This window comes from Peromyscus californicus, unplaced genomic scaffold (genome assembly GCF_007827085.1).
Source record: "Peromyscus californicus insignis strain IS unplaced genomic scaffold, ASM782708v3 Scaffold_6__1_contigs__length_162567912, whole genome shotgun sequence".
NCBI classification, from domain to species: Eukaryota; Metazoa; Chordata; class Mammalia; order Rodentia; family Cricetidae; genus Peromyscus; species Peromyscus californicus.
This window is the reverse complement of record NW_026294584.1, coordinates 34033053-34050980: the sequence shown is the minus strand read 5'-3', so window position 1 is coordinate 34050980 and position 17928 is coordinate 34033053. Positions and strand designations below refer to the sequence as shown.

Below are 17928 nucleotides of genomic sequence, written 5' to 3'. Positions count from 1 at the left end.
TATTTACCCAAGCATTGATTTGGGGGTGTTTTTGTGAAGCTGTTGTGTGGATATGACTAACACTGATTTTATACAAAAGGAATTCTTTTAAATTATCTCACGGGACTTGATATGCATTTGGAAGGTTTTCAGACAACAATTGACAGTTGCCAGGGGAAGAACAAATTCTGCCTGTAAACTATAGCATCGGCAGCGGTATGTGGAGCCTGCGGCTTGGGAGTAAGGCGCTGTAGGAGAGAACGGGATCCGAGTGGCAGCCGTGCTCCGGCCTTGGTTCAGTCATGGTTGAAATTAGGATCTGCTGCATCGGTGCGGGCTACGTCAGTGGACCCCCGTGTAGTGTCATTGCTCATACGCGCCCTGAAATCAGGGTGACAGTTGTCGATGTCAATAAATCAAGAATCAATGCATCACCGGGTGGTGGTGGCGCACGCCTTTAATCCCAGCACTCAGGAGGCAGAGCCAGGCGGATCTCTGTGAGTTCGAGGCCAGCTTGGGCTACCAAGTGAATTCCAGGAAAGGTGCAAAGCTACACAGAGAAACCCCGTCTCGAAAAACAAACAAACAAACAAACAAAAAAAAAAAAAATCAATGCATGGAATTCTCTAACCCTTCCTATTTATGAGCCTGGATTAAAAGAAGTCGTAGAGTCCTGTCGAGGGAAAAAAAATTATTATTTTTTTCTGCCAATATTAATGATGCCATCAGAGAAGCTGATCTAGTATTTATTTCTGTGAACACAACAACAGAAACCTATGGCATGGGGAGAGGCCGGACTGCAGACCTGAAGTACATTGAAGCGTGTGCTTGACACATTGTGCAGAACTCAAATGGGTACAAAATCGTGACTGAGAAAAGTACAGTCCCCATGCGGGCAGCAGAAAGCATCTGACGTATATTTGACACCAACACAAAGCCCAACTTGAATTTACAGGTACTGTCCAATTCTGAGTTCTTGGCAGAGGGTACAGCCATCAAGGACCTAAAAAACCCAGACACAGTCCTGATTGGAGGGAATGAAACCCCAGAGGGCCAGAAAGCTATTCGGGTGCTCTGTGCTGTGTATGAGCACTGGGTTCCCAAGGAAAAGATCCTTACCACCAACACTTGGTCCTCAGAGCTTTCCAAACTGGCAGCAAATGCCTTTCTTGACCAGAGGATCAGCAGCATTAACTCCATAAGTGCTCTGTGTGGAGCACCGGGAGGCGATGTCGAAGAGGTGGCCACAGATATTGGCATGGACCAAAGGATTGGAAATAAGTTTCTAAAAGCCAGCATCGGTTTTGGTAGGAGCTGCCTCCAAAAAGATGTTCTGAATTTGGTTTACCTATGTGAGGCCCTGAATCTGCCCGAAGTAGCTCGTTATTGGTAGCAAGTCATAGACATGAATGACTACCAGAGGAGGAGGTTTGTTTCCAGGATCATAAACAGCCTGTTTAATACAGTGACTGATAAGAAAAGAGCTATCTTGGGGCTTGCACTCAAAAAGGACACTGGTGATACCAGAGAGTCCTCAAGTATCTACAAGAGCAAATATCTGATGGATAAAGGTGCGCACCTCTATGTCTATGATCCCAAAGTACCCAGGGAACAAATAGTCGTGGATCTTTGTCATCCAGGTGTTTCAGCAGATGACCAAGTGTCCAGACTGGTGACCATCTCTAAGGATCCATATGAAGCATGTGATGGTGCCCATGCCCTTGTTATCTGCACTGAATGGGACATGTTTAAAGAACTGGATTATGAACGGATTCACAAAAAAATGCTGAAACCAGCCGTTATCTTTGATGGGCGACGTGTCCTGGATGGGCTCCACAGTGAACTACAGACCATTGGCTTCCAGATTGAAACAATTGGCAAAAAGGTGTCTTTCAAGAGAATTCCATACACTCCTGGTGAAATTCCAAAGTTTAGTCTTCAGGACCCATACAACAAGAAACCCAAGGTCTAGATATTCCCATTTTGTGTGGTTATTTTGGTACTTCAAGGTAGCCAGCGTCTGTCTGATATTAAATGGTAAATGAACTACATGTTTTTAAGGAAACAAAAATATTTTTTAATCACCAAATTTATACTAGCTATATGAGTGTTAGCATACCTAGGAATTATGAGTCAAGAATAATTTTTACATATTCTTATATTATTTTCCTCTGTTATTGAATGGATGGAAAACAATCATGTTGGTTTTGATGTTGTCAATTTTTGTAAAATAGAAACTTTGAACACTTTGCAGCATTAGAAACTATGCACAGACTGGGAAAGGCAGTCCCGTTCTCCTGCCATTGTATTGTTTGCTTATCATTAACTGGAATTTTTAAGCCTTGAAGTCACTGTGCTACTACTATGTATAGGCTGGTTAAAGTTCTCTGTCCTTTGGTTTTAATGTGATATGTCATTAGTAGTTTTAATTGATTTTTGTTTTTCCCCGAAAGATCACTCTGCGTTTCCTCCCCTGCCTAACATGAATAGTACTTTCTTTTTTGAAAGACTTTAGCCTGAGGAGAAGATCGGTATTGTGGTCTGTGTTGTTTCTTAGCTTTCACCACTGATTGTTAGTTTTGCAGCCTGAGTCCAAAAGTGTTTGTTACCTTCATTTTGATTATGTCTATTATAATTCTAATATTTTCCTTTAATCAAGAAATCCAATAAAATCTCATGTGCAAATTAAAAGAAAAAAAAAAAAACTATAGCATCAATCCAAGCAATCACTTCTCTAATCTGCCTTTCTCAACAGCTTGCCAATTGGGCACATATTCCTAGCTAGTCTCCTCAACTTCATAACTTATGTCATGATATCTAACAATCTATCTTTTTTTCCAAACATCATAATCATTTATTTTCTCTTTTGGGAGCCTGATTGATGCCACAAACATAGCGTCTCCTTTAGGTATTATATTATTAATACTGTATTATGCAAAGGTTCTCAATTTTCCCATTTACTGGGTATTTTTTGAAGAGTTTTAAGCTATGCTTGGTTTTATAAGTTTTGAGTTGTTTGATTTTATAATGCTTTAGAACACACACTATTCAGGTTGGAATTTTCAGCCTCAATCTACTGTTAATGCAGCACTGAATCATGACTGGAATATCTCACCAAATGGCCAGCTTATGAAGAATGCAATCTTAGCTGTGTTCAGAACCAGTTTCCACTGGAGAGATGATGACTGCTGTCACCCATACCTTACTACAAAAGAAAACTTTCAGAAAACTTTTGTAGTAGGTATGTACCCAACAAATAAATACACCACAATAAATGATAATAAAACACATAATTATAATCAACTGACATATTATTTAAAGTCTCCAGCATATGCTAAATGTTTTAAATTAAAACATTCAGTTATGCTTTGCAAAATGTTTTAGCATCTGTCAAGATAATCCATCTCTAGAAAAATGCATATTTCACTGAAAGCAAGAACAATTGCTTGTTGCTTGTTTATTGGTTTAATTTTAAATGGAACTAATTTAATTTATTATACATATTTTGTGCTCTGCAAGAACATTTTTCCTCTCAGTGTTTCAATTTCTATGTTAGAATTAAAGGTTAATAACTGATTGTTCTTCAGATTTATTAATACAAAAATAATCAGCCATAGCGAAATGACAGAAATCTGTTACTCAAATAACGAGAGGACTAACAGTCTGTTTCATTACTTATATGCACATTTTAAATTACAGTTAGGGACTGTATTGTCTTTACTAAAAGTTTTGCTTTAAAATAACAATGTTTTAAAGGTACTTATGCATTTTCACGAATCATACATATTATCATTGTGTTTTGTATGTTGTTAGTGCAGAGAAGTTAGAAGTTAGTACAGAGGCAATGCAGCCCTGGATGTCCTGGAACTCACTCTGTAGACTAGGCTGGCCTGGAAATCTGGAGCTTAGAGAGCTGCCTAGCTCTTTCCCAGTCGTGGTTAGATTAAAAGCATGTACCACCAGGCCTGGCTCACAGCTTTAAATTCTAACATAAAATTTAAAAGTTATTTTCTTAATGTTCTACCATGAAAAACACTAAAACTACAATTTTCATCCTTTGAAATTTATATTTCCTTGGAAGACAGTTTATCAGGTTTGAGCAACATATTAAATATTTTTGATTAATTGTATATTTTGTTAACTTCATTTTGTTTAAGGTATGTATATATTATAGCCTACTGATTAAATGACAGGAGATTCTATGTGGTATAAAAATATTCAGGTCAACTGTACTGTTTATTTAGCATTCACCCACGGAGTATTGTGGTGTGAATATTATGGGCCTATTTTTCTTTTGTAGCTTTAAAGCTTCCTAAATTAACTACTAGATAATTTTTGCATATATAAAAAATAATTCTTTCTTAGAGATCACCCTTTTAGCTTGTACATCCACATTCACAAATATATTCATATTTGCTCTACTCACATTCACATTAATCTCAAGATATCAGACTTAAATAAAATATAATCTCATTTCATAAAGCATCATTATGTGTTAAAGAAAGCAATATTCAGTTCTTTAATTTACCAACACATCTCACAGTTTGTATGATGCTTTGGACCCCCTGACAGTTTATTCTGACCTTTGTCAAAATACAAATATTATGTATGCCTGATAACAGCAGTAAATGCACTCCTGATGTTTGTTCTCCTGTTGAACGTTATTGAGGTCTCTAATTCTTTACATGTACAGCAGTCTGCACATATCTTGTTTATTATATCTGTTCATTGTATCATTTTCTCTCTTGCAACTGATGCAATCCCATGCTGTTTTGCTCATCATGGTCTCTAAGCTCACAAAATCCACTACTAATGACACTAGTTATCATTCATATTGAGTGGGTGATCTGCAAAAGAAATTAAAATTTATTATGCATGAGAATACAAGAAACAATGATGTTATTGCTCAGTGGTCCTAAATGACTCTTTATTTCTACCCTAACTCTGATAGTGAAGACAATAACAAAGTGCTGTAACTCTTTGCGTTGAACACTAGGCACCTAGGACTATCGTTAAAAGCACCATTATAAATCTAACCAAAGCATATTTGGTAATAATGTTGAAACAAAATTCTGGACTCCTGTGTGCCTCTGTGTGTTTCTTATATGTGTTTTGTGCTCTCTCTCTCTCTCTCTCTCTCTCTCTCTCTCTCTCTCTCTCTCTCTCTCTCTCTCCATTTCCTTTCTCTTTCCTTTCCTTCCTTCCTTACCCCTCCCTCCCTCAGTCCGTCCCTTCCTCCCTCCTTTCCTTCTTCCTTCCTACCTGACTGCCTGCCTCCCTCCTTCCCTTCTTTCCCCCCACTCTCTCTTTCTTTCTCTAATTTTTTGTTTGTTTGTTTGTTTTGTTTGCATCTTTGCTTATTTTCTAAAGCGAAAGAATGAAAGCATGGACTTGGGTGGGTGAGAAGTATCTGGGAGGAGTTAGGGGAGGGGAACCTTGATCCCAACATATTCTTTGAAAATAAGCTATTTTCAATTAAAAGAAAAATCTCTGAACTTAGTTGTGGTGAAAACATACTGCTTTCCCCTCTTTTTTACATTAATTAGTTAGCTAGTTAATTTATTCATTTAGTGTGTGTATCTTATGAATCAGATGTCCATGCTAATGTGCATGAGGAGAAGCCTGTTTTCAGAAGTCAGTTTTCTCTTTCAAATATATGATTTAGTTATTACATACTATATTCATAAATAAAAACACCATTTTTATCTCCTAAATGCATGCCAGTAAAATGTGCCAATTACTTCATTTACTTTTGCTTTTGAAATCATTCTTTGGGAACTTTATATATGTTTTGATCACTTTCATTCCCTTCTAATTCTTCCCTGAACTGACACCCCTTCCACTCCTTCCACCCCTTTCCCTCCCAACCCAACTCTCTCTCTCTCTCTCTCTCTCTCTCTCTCTCTCTCTCTCTCTCTCTCTCTCTCTCTCTCTCTCTCTCTCTCTCAGCAACTGAAATTCCACTTGTGCTTCCATATATACTCTTGGATATGGGACTTCACACTGGAACACAGTAGATTTGTAAGGGGCCACATGCTTAAGGAAAACTGACATCCTTCTGTCTGCAGCTATCAGTTGGCAACAGCTCCTTAGTAAGGGGTGTAATTTTGTGCTCATATTTCCTCTTCATGCTGGGACAATTATGGCTTGAACTTGAACAGGTCTTGGGGATGATGTCACAACCATTGTGAGTCCACATGTGTAAATGTCCTTCTGTGACTGGAAAACACAGTTCCTCTGACTCTTAAAAGATTTCTACCCCTCCTTTTATGATAATCTCAGCCCTGGGAAAGTGTGATACAGGTGCCTCACTTAGGGCTTCACATCCTTGGATCCCTTATTCTCTGCCTCTGGGCAGCTGTGAATTTCTGTGTTAGTCATCACAAAATGCAGAGAGAAGCTTCTCTGGCGAATGTTTAGATACGCTCTAATTCTCTGTCAAAGAATTAGATGTAGAGCTGGTAAAGCATTATTTTTCCAATTTGCAAACTGCCTCTTCACTCAAGTAGTGGTGATTCTTACTGTCTGAAACCTTGAACATAGTCCCCCATTCATACATCATAACATTTAATAATTTTCTTCATTATAAAACAAACTGGTAGGAGAATGTAATGCCACTGCAACAAGGTATCTTTTTCATTTTTCTCAATCTTATACTTAAAATGCTACTATGAAAATAAATTTTGTGGATAGTCACTGGCAATTTAATTATAAACATAATAATTTCCTTGAACTAAAAAAATAGGATTTAAAAATGTACAACACTGAATTGAATAAAATCATGGTAAGAGATGCTTTATCTCAATAATGGATTCGTGTTATAACACAAAATCATGTTTTAAGATACTCTCTCCATTTGACTTGGAAGTGATAGTATCAATTGCCCTGAAGCTCTTTCCCTACACAAGTATTAACCATCAAAGTGAGTCTTCACTGAACCATGGAGCCACAAGTGTGCCACTGTGGATGCTGCAAGGGTCAGAAGCATGCACAAACATCGCTAAATTTTTAATGTTGAGAAACAGAGCTGGAAGAATGTCAGTTCTTACACATTTTTATTTAGCACCTCCAGTGGTACCAGTGTGATTGCTGTGGACTGTGCAGATGAATGCTTTTATCCTTCCAGAAGAATGTGTTTCCCCTCTTTAGAATTTGTTTAGAAAGAAAGAAATGGATCACAAATTAAAAAGATAACTACAACACAAAGGTGCGCTTATTTAAATAGAAGAAATAGTGAAAGGGATGACGAATACTGGAAATAAAGTAACAATGTGTTTTCAATTCTGCTATGGAAGTATTATTAAGCATTTCATTCATTTGGTTCTCAGGTGTCATAAGTGACCAAACATATTCTCCTTCTTTACATCACACCAATATTCATATGTTTTCATATATCACTAAAAATAAAGATGAAAGTGGAGAATCTAAGTTAATTTCCCATCAGAAATATCATTTGATTGGTAGTTGGGTTATTAACATATTAAACAAAATGCTCATGTGGCTCACGTGGTAGCAATTCCAGCACTCCAGAGACTGAAGCATGAGGACCGAGATGTTTGAGGTTGTTCTGTGTTGTGTAGTGAGTTCTCTGACAGGCAGGACTGTGTAAGAAGATCCTCAGGAAAAAAAAAAAAGCAGGTAAAGGAAAAGAAAGGACAAAAGAAAAAAGTAAAGAACAATATCAACACTCCAATAGATCAATTCTATGTATTATGTTCCTTCCTTAATGATTCTTCATATCATCATGCTAGATACAAATTTAAAATTTTCTAATAGAAACTTCAGTAGAAAACTATCCCAGAAAAGAAAATATGTTTCACCAAACTAAACAAAAATGATGATATATATTCAGATACTAGGAATTCTAATATGTAAAAATTGAGAAATATCTTTAAAAACAATTCTTTAATAAACTAATTTTTAAAAGATTTTGTTTCTATTGAAAAAATCCTGAGGTTAAAGAGAGTTCCTTGTTTCCATACATCCTATTAAAAGTGTCCTCTATTATTGATATTTTCCTTAAGTACGGTTGAGTTTTTATAATCACTGAATTGACAGTGACATCCTCATCATCATCATCATCATCATTGCTTTGTCAATTCAATATTTACTCAATTTTCCATATTCCAGCATTCCACTGAAGATACCTTCTACTCTTAGGATTCATATAATTTCTAGCTACCTACTTAGGTTTTCCCTGCTTTCAATGCCTTTCTCAGTTTGAAGTTGCCTTCTTAAATATTTTGTAAAGCATCCTTGTATGGGATGTATTTGACAGTTTTCTCACTATTACTTGGGCTGTGAGATTCTTGACGGAAGATCAGAGATGTGAAGTACCTTTTTCATGACATGATCTCAGTGGTATAAACTGTCATGAGACATCATCGCTGATATTTACCTTGGTTTACTGACCTTAGCAATACTGCCAATGTTCCGTTTTGTAGATTTATTTTGATTATCCCATCCTTAAATTATCTAAAAGGGTGTTATTTTGTGTAACTTCTTCCTGTGAAGAACAGTTATGACTCATAGATAGAGTTGCAAACAAGATGATTTCATTGTTTTATATGGGAGATTTGTCCCTGCACTCTCAGTTTTATTTACTTACTAAACTTATTTATGTTTTTATGGAATAATGAATATAAATGTGTTTATTGATACGTACATATATATTAAGTGCTGTGCATATTTATACATACATATACAATATTATATGGTATAGTCAGATATTATGTTGTTTTATTATTATTCAAAGATTTCCAGATTTAGTCATTGAAAGTTCTTTCAGTTGACCTCTGTGATCCTTTGAAAGACCACATTTATCGTGTGTATGTCTGAAAGAGGGAGGTGACCACATTTATCGTGTGTATGTCTGAAAGAGGGAGGTGGTGGGGAAGTAGGAGAGGCAGAAGTAGAGGGAGAGGGAGAAGGTGAGGTGTGGGAGGGAGGGAGCCTATTGTGTGCTTAGCACTTTCTTTCTTCCTCTAAGTATAAAATCATTCAAACTTTTATTATATCATCTTTCTCAGAAACAGCATGATTTATGTGCTATTTCTCTAAGAAATGCTGTCTCATTTTGTGTAGAATCACATCTGAAAGAAGATGATTTTGGTGGTAGCTGTACTTACACTATTGTATGTTATGTGCTCATCTGAAATTTCAGATGAGAGCATAACAAATAGATGCATGTGTGCATACTCATATATTATTTTACATTACAATTTGTGTAATTTTAAGAACAAGTTAATAGAGGACTTCTTTACCTTTGTGTTCATGTCCTGGAAGACTGTATTTGTCCAAGAATTTATCTATTTATTTATTATCTGAAAATTTAAAATATAATTAACCACAATAGCTTCTTATCACTGTACCCACATGGTATCAATTTGGCTTTTTGTTTGTTCTTTTTATTTCCTCTAGAGTGTAAATAGACATTATTTATTGTGCATTGTTATAAATTACACACAACTTTCATGAGAATAATTCAGTCTTAAATATGTAAAACCTAAATCCCGCAATCAGGTCCTGTTTTTTGGGACTCGAAGTCACCTCTGCTTTCTTTTCTACTGTTTATATATACATGGTCCAGACATGAGCTTGATCTTCAGTTATGGCTTCCCTTTGAAATAAGTCTGAAACCCAACTGTGTCTCATCATCTCTATTATAACTGCTGTATACCATGGAATCCCTATTTTTGTGGTTTTACTCTCTGAACTCCATTAGGTCCAGCAAAACAATGACTACTTAAAAATATTTTTATTTTATTTCTTGGTCTTCAGACACTCCTGCTTTACATGACAGTTCAACTCGGTATGTATGTATGTATATATGTATGTATGTATGTATCTGTCTATCTATCTATGGAATTATTATTTATGGATCAGTTCCATCCATGTATGTGATTTATTATCACCTGATGCCTGTATTTTTAAAGAACATCATGATTGGTTGCTTACTTATATGGCTGGCTTTATTTGGAAACATTTTTCTCTTAAGTACTATTGCCCATCCTTTCTGATATTATTTTTATTTGCTGTGCTTATGCTTACTGTTGTAAATGAGCTTTGTATCTTTCTGTTCACATGTACTTCTAAATTATTTTCATCCGCCTTGTTTGAATCTCTCTCATGACAAAACTCTTCTCTAAGTTATTTTCCATGGCAAGCCAGTCTACGATAGCATACTCACAATATCTGTTTATTCTTTTTTAATTAATCGTTATAGCTTGTATAATAACATTGAATTATACTACTACTATTTGTTGAATATTTAATTTCAATTATTCCTCAATAATATTTAAGTTTCTTGACATAGATATTTTGTCTACTTAACATAAGAAAAAAAATCTCTTGTAAAACATAAGTAGAGTAAAATGAATTCTAAAACATTGTTCTAGAAAATGTAAGGTATTTCATTAAATCACAAAGAAATCACCAAATTTTGGATGCATTTCTGATGATAGGTACTTGCCTAGCATGAAATGACTGGGTTTGATCCTCAATACTACACATGTGCACACATACATACACCTACACACGCACACACACACACACACACACACACACACACACACACACACAGAGAGAGAGAGAGAGAGAGAGAGAGAGAGAGAGAGAGAGAGAGAGAGAAATTACATAACATGAAGTCAGGATGGCAAGGAAATGGTACTTGGAACATGGTATTAAAAACAATAAATCACATCAAAATTGCATCTAATTTATATTGACATAGATATAATATTCATTGAGGGACTAAATTTTAATTGAATTCCAGAGGAATTACAAATTCAAGTATTTAAATGGAGGTTTAAGTGGTCAGAGTGTTCAAATCTCTAGTTGAGTTAGTTGAATTTACTACAGAATCATTTATGTAAATAAAGTAGTAGTACATAGATCAATAATGTCTCAGGGGGAAAATCCATTCTCCATGAAATCATGGAAATACTTAGGGGTATTTTCTATGCTGAAAACTTTCAGTCACTTAGATTACACTTGATTTGATCTCTTTGTTCTGCTGATCCAAAACATGTATTGAGAAATTGTCACTTACATCCATCTTGTGAGTAATTGGTAGCTATTGGAAGCACAAATGCTCACATACATAATTTAAACTGATACATGGTATATATTTGTAAGTTAAATGAGTGAGAAGAAAAATCAATTTATCAATACTTACATTTGTACAAAGACCTTTAAATTAAAATTGACATAACTTTTAAAGAAAGGTGATGTTAACTTTTAGAAATCCCGATATATCATCTTGCAGTCTTTAAAAAAATGTTTCTATTTGTGAGCCTAGTCTTTAATAGCTGAGCTATGGTCCTATGAGAATCCCCCAAAAGAACAAGCTGTTGCCAGGACTATAGGCTGCTCTCTGTAAACTGATGGCAAAGTCCCATTGCTGAAGATAACTATAAAACTCATTGAACACAGAGAACTCAAGATGGTGCCTACATAGAGCCCTTACTCCTACTTGCACATGCTGATTCAGTCTCTGTGAGTTCATATGTGCATAGATCTTGTTGATTCAGATGGCCTTGTTATCTTGGTGTCCTCTATCCCCTTCGGCTCTTACACTCTTTCTGCCTCCCTTTCAACAGGGTTCCCTGAGCCCTGAGTATAGGGATTTGACTGTTACATCTGATTTTGATCTGAATGTTCCACAGTCTTTCATTCTGTTCATTATATCTGTCTGTGGATATAATGAATGTCCTACATTCAAGTGTTTGTTACAGGAAGCTAATCTGCATGCTACCACAGAGAAATATAAACACCAAGCCAGCAATAAAATCTTTGATCCACAATAGTGTCCTGCCTGCAAGATATGCTAGGCCCATGGTGGCTCAAAGTTTGTGGGCATAGCCAACTTATATCTGATATGACTGAAAGCCCACTCCATGAGATGGAACCCATACCCAACACTGCTTTGGGTGACCAGGAATCTGAGACTAGATATCCCAAGGACATAGAGTAAAACCAAATACTATTGTTCTAAAACAAAACAACAATAACAACAAAAAGTAGCAATATTATGACTCCTCATGACAGTGTGCTGTACTCAGAGATCAACATGCCTTGCTCATCCATCATCAGAGAAGTTTCGTCCTGAAGCAAATGGGAACAAAAAAGAGATCCACAGACAGATATAATGAACAGAATGAAAGACTGTGGAACACTCAGATCAAAATCAGATGTAACAGTCAAATCCCTATACTCAGGGCTCAGGGAACCCTGTTGAAAGGGAGGCAGAAAGAGTGTAAGAGCCGAAGGGGATAGAGGACACCAAGATAACAAGGCCATCTGAATCAACAAGATCTATGCATATATGAACTCACAGAGACTGAATCAGCATGTGCAAGGCCTCGTGGGGATGTTCTAGATCATGTGCTAGAGCTAAAAGGAGAAGTAGACATACACACCCAACCCTAACCCAGAAACTATCTTATGATAACCACTTGCAAATGAAAATTTAGTTTTCTTCAAGGGAATCTCACTGGAAAATAAACTTCTCTTAAGTGTAGAATAAAGCAATAAATCCATGAGAGTCTGTTTAAGAAGGGTTAGGGAAATTTATTAAGGTAAATTGAGGGAATACATTCATGAATACAAAATGGAGCACATAGATACATGTCATTCTCTGATGTGACCTAGAGTGAATCCACCTCACAGGCAGGAGCAGGGAGAAGGAAGGGGCATGTGACCCTTCTCCCCCTTTTTTGTTTGTTTGTTTGTTTTTTTGAGACAGGGTTTCTCTTTGTAGCTTTGTCCCTTTCCTGGATCTCGCTCTGTAGACCAGACTGCCTCAAACTCACAGAGACCCTCCTGGCTTTGCCTCCCAAGTGCTGGGATTAAAGGCCTGTGCCACCACCACTCCTTTTAAGAGGTCACCTACAACAGCAGGAAGCACCACTTCTGGCCTTATAACCTAAGGTCATGGGTGGAGCAAATACCACTACATTTTCCCCTTTTTGTCTAAATAAGAAGGTTCTAAACTTAATGCAAACTATATACAATATGAATGATTATCAAGTTTTGTCCAGGAAAAACAAAGGGTAATAACATAAACAAAAATGGAGCTATAACCAACAAGAATAACACTAAACAAGAGAGACATGCTAAATATCCAGAACATTAAGTAAATGGTAAATTACTAAGATTACTCCGATAGCTGTCCTGTTCTGAAGATTCTAACTCTAGTACTAATATGTTCTTAGCTAAGATATGAGAAGATTATAACTGTAACTATCTAGTCTTTAACTCCATCAAAGACCTGAGAAGGAAAATAATTGCTGAAAAAACAGAAAATGCAAGCAAGCAATTTCTGAAATTCTTGCTAGAATAGACAGAGACAGCTGGCAGCCTGGACAGTCATCTAAAGTTTCTCAGCATCATTGGGGCATCCAATTTGGCTACAAGCCAGGAATATCTGACAGACCATTTTCAGAATCAGGAATTTTGAAAGACCATCTTACCCTGTCTTGGCAAGGTTTAGTAGTCTCTTTTCCTTGCGTCCTGCTCATCTGGAAAGGACAATATTCATACTGTCAGCAGTCAAGACCAGGGTAGTTCTTTGCCCAGCAGGTCATTTTGTGCCAAGAAGACAAACTTCCAAACAGAAATGTCTAGAAGCCCAACATTCTCTCAGGATCAGATCCGTGCTGCCAGGAGCCATCGTGTCTCATGTCAACAGAATTCTAAGTTATCAAAACATTTATATGCCATATTCTCTAAATCTATGAAATGTCAGAAGATTATCTATCCATCTAACATATGTTTCTGTAAATCTGGAGAAGCTAACTAACATAACTATAGAAATGACAAGCATGGGTGACTATAGTTCTGTAAGTCTTATCTATCTAAATAACCTAAGGACTAAGGCTTTCACCATTAACAAGGTGAAAAATCTGTAAACAGATGTACCATATAAGGACAATGACCTCAAAATTGTGACAATACACAAAATATCTTAAACAGAGGTAGAAATGTATAGTGCAATGTGTAATATTTTAACAATATCCTTAATACATATCAATATACAAAATATTTCAAACAGGAGTAGAAATATATGTACAATACAACAAATACAGTTTTTGTATTTGTATCAATATACAAATTATCTTAAATAAGAATATAAGAATAGTTTTACATTTTGTATCAGATACACAAAAAAATCCATATCAGTGCAAATTATCCAAGGCTTAAAACAGTTTACTAGTAGATACAATAATCTACCCTTAATATACTATACCCATCCATCCCCCTTTTTCTTATCTAAAGGAGATACTGAGTCTAAATTTTATTGTTCCACCCCCAACCCTAAAATAATCCATCCATAACCCTCAGAGAAATGACACCTTTGGGAGAGGGGCATTGTTTTCTTAGAAATGCTTCCTGGTGTTTATGAGGTGATGGTACCTCTGTCGGGTCTTATAAGAAAGCTTAGATAGTTAGGTCTCAATAGGGCTAGCCATAGAGTCTACAGCCAGTCTTAGAGTAATGGATAAGATTGTCTGAGATTCTGGCTTGAAGTGTAGTATAATGGACCATCTTATCTTAGAACTGTGGTGAAGAGTTTTCAGTCCAAAGCTGATCATTGAGTAATGTTCTTATGTACAGTGGCATCTTTCTGGAGTAGAGTCATTGTTCTAGGTCCTCATCAGTACTGTGGGATGTCTTTCTGTATGCTGTGAATATGTGTAGCTCCCTTTGGATAACAAAGCTGCATTGGCCTATGGCAGGGCAAGATGGAGAAGGCAAAAAAAAAATCCAGAAGAGATGGAGGAGAATGGCAGAGTCAAGGAGACACTGTCCAGTCACCAAAAGAGCAGCACGATACCAGCAGACCTGTAACACCACAGCCATGTAGCAACATATAGATTAATAGGAATGGGTTGAATTAAGTTAAAAGAGCTAGCTAATATGAGCTGAAGCCATAGGCCATACAGTTTATTAGTAGTATAAGCCTCTGAGTGATTATTTTTATAAGCGGCTACAGGTCAACAGGTGGGAGAGATTCCTCCAGACCACAGGTCCAGGCAGAACACAGAGAAACTTGCCTCTACAATAGACCTCATGGCCAGCACTGTGTGGCCAACATGAAACCCACTCAGCAGCGTCTTTGGCGGTTCCAGGTTTCATAATGTCCTGTCAGAGTTTTTTAGAACGTTTTAAGTTGTATCCTAGTTTCTATTTTATTTTATTCATATTTTTTTACTCTCTCCTTTTTCCCTTCAGGTTCTTTGGGTTTATATTATGGCTTCCAAGCTAGTGTTTGTATGGGTTTCCTGAATGTGTGAACGAGTGGATCTCTCTTACTATATGTATTTCACATGTTTTCTCTTGGACTCTTGTCCTTCTGTTTGTTTGTTTTGTACTATTCCAATGTATTAGTTTTCCTTTTATCTTATTATATTATATTCTGGTTTTATGCCTTAGAAGCCTGTTTGTTTTCTAATGAGAGATTGAAAGAGGATGGATCCAGATGGGAGAGGAGGTGGGGAAGAACTGGGAAGAGAGGGAAGGGAAACCATAATCAGGTTTTACTATGTTAGAAAAAGAGTTGTTTTCAATAAAAGGGAAAGAAACAAACAAAAAGAATTGCCATGTAAATATATGTAGGAAATAGACCCTGTGTTACTTATGTAATGTTATAGCCTCCAAAAGAACAGGCTTTTTATAAAATAAAGAATAATAAGTTAACCCATTAAACTATTTCTAGACCAATTAGTCTCTTGCCATAAAATTTACTATTAATTATCACTTTAAAGCAGTAACATTGGCCCTATACGCTAATCATCCCTGTTCAGGGTTTCAGCAGTTAGAAACTGAGGAACTTCTAAAAAAACCTCTCGCTGGAGAGAGGGCCCTTGTCCTCACACATTGACTTTCCTGAAGTTCACTTCTCTTTATTCTGTTTCTCTAATAATTGAGGCGCTGTCTCCTCAATGTTTAAAGCCATCAGGAGAAATATCCTTACATTATGGAATTCCTTCTGTGCTCTCAATCTGCTTCTGGCCAGTAAATACAAATGTGATGTGCTTAAGCAATTAGGTCAGGGCTGAGTGTGTAATCTTTCTTTCTTAATGTCATTTGTGACATGTCATCTGCCCTAATTATGGGAGTAAAATCCCCATGACTGGGATTAGGGTGAGAATATGCAATGAGGGCATTGACCTTGAAAGCTCTCTGAGAATTCTTCCTGAAATTTGAGTAATGAAACCTGTACCAAACATTTATTCTACTGTTAAAGGTGAATAAACCATCCAGCACACTGAGACAAGAGGATTGTGAGTTTATGGCCAGCCTGAGATATATAGTGAGAATGTTTTAAAAATCTAGTATATGAAGTAGGGTGTGTGGATGTAGCTCTGAGGTAGAGCAGTGCCTGCCTCACATAATGCCTTGATTTTGATAGACAGGACCACCGAAAACTCTGGGTATGCCACAGTATCTAATCTGTACTTACACATGCTGACTAAAACAGCCTTCATTAACCATTCCACTTCCCTTGGCTCACACGTCCTTGAACTTTTTTCTACTGTGATTCATTTTTGGAAATTTTTTTTTTGCATAACTGTGCAAGTGTATATATATCATATAGATGTAAAAATCAAACATTTACAGATAATAAACTACAAAGATACTTATTGTAAAGTAATTATTAGTAAAAGTTTATCATTTATTAATGATGAAAATTAATTTGCATATTAGTATGATAGATGCAGTTCTTATATGAAGAATTAAACTTTGACTGAATATTTAATATTTAGCACAGCAGCACTTTGAGCATTTCAGTTTCTCAGAGTTTGTTATTTTGATTTTAAAATCATCATTGCTAAGAATAGCATGTCACATACACACACACACACACACACACACACACACACACACACACACAGACAGAGACAGAGAGGGTGGGTGAGGTAGGATCATTTCAGAATTGTAGGAAATTCTGTTTCTATCATAAGACAGAATCCAATTAATGCTTTTATTTAGCAAACAAAAATAAAACCTCAACAGCAATTTTAAAAATAAAACATTCTAAGAGTTAAAAACCAAAGACATATTAATTTTCACAGACATATTAAGGAATGGTGGCAGAAAAATGCAAAAGTCTTTGTTTCAAGCCATTATGTTTCTATAAGAGCAGAAAATTCATATGTACAGGAAAGGCACCAGAATTCATAGTCCATAGTAGTCTGAGGTGAGGCAGTTCAGGCAGCACACACTGCACTGCATGTCATGAGGCATCTGCACATGCCCTGAACTGTGCATATTCAGAACCAGGCTGCAGTGAAATTCTACAATCAAGCAAGTGCTGCTGAAACACTTTAGGCTGTTTAAGGATATGATTTTGAGGATAATTTTTATTATCATATATTCAGAAATCTTTTACTGTTTCCAAATTTGTGTGATCCCATATTAATTATGTAACTTCATGTGAGGTACTGGCCCACAGTGGCTTAGATAAACCTTTTGCACATAATGGAAAGTAAATGACCATAATTTTTTTTGAATTCTTCCCATTATGAGATGGACTATGTCTCCTTATCCACTGACTTTTGACTCAATCTAGGACTTATTTTCAACAATGGTTGCAATAAAAGTGAGTTCTTTTCTGAATTCTCAGTTAGGGCTGAAGAAACCTTTCTCTTCTGATTATCATTGTCTTCCTGCTGAGATTGGCATGCAAAATTTGCTTGAGATATAGAATTTGAGATATAGAATTTGAGAAAGAAGATCATGGCATGTAAGAAAAAAAAAGATAGAAACACATCTAAGAAACATCTTATATTAGTAGCCGCCAAGGAGCCAAACAAAGAATTAACATTTAATACAAACCAGGTGCACAGTTTATTAAGAATGTGGGTTCATTTTAATCATTTTTCTGGCTTAATTGTAAAGTCTACACTGTGGTGGGGTCCTTTGTTGCATTACTTAACGTCACAG

General features: G+C 36.3%; 1 pseudogene; it reads left to right on the top strand.

Moving 5' to 3' along the window:
• Positions 1-281: 281 nt before the first annotated feature.
• LOC128100076 (UDP-glucose 6-dehydrogenase-like) lies at positions 282-2113 on the top strand (annotated as a pseudogene).
• Positions 2114-17928: the final 15815 nt, after the last annotated feature.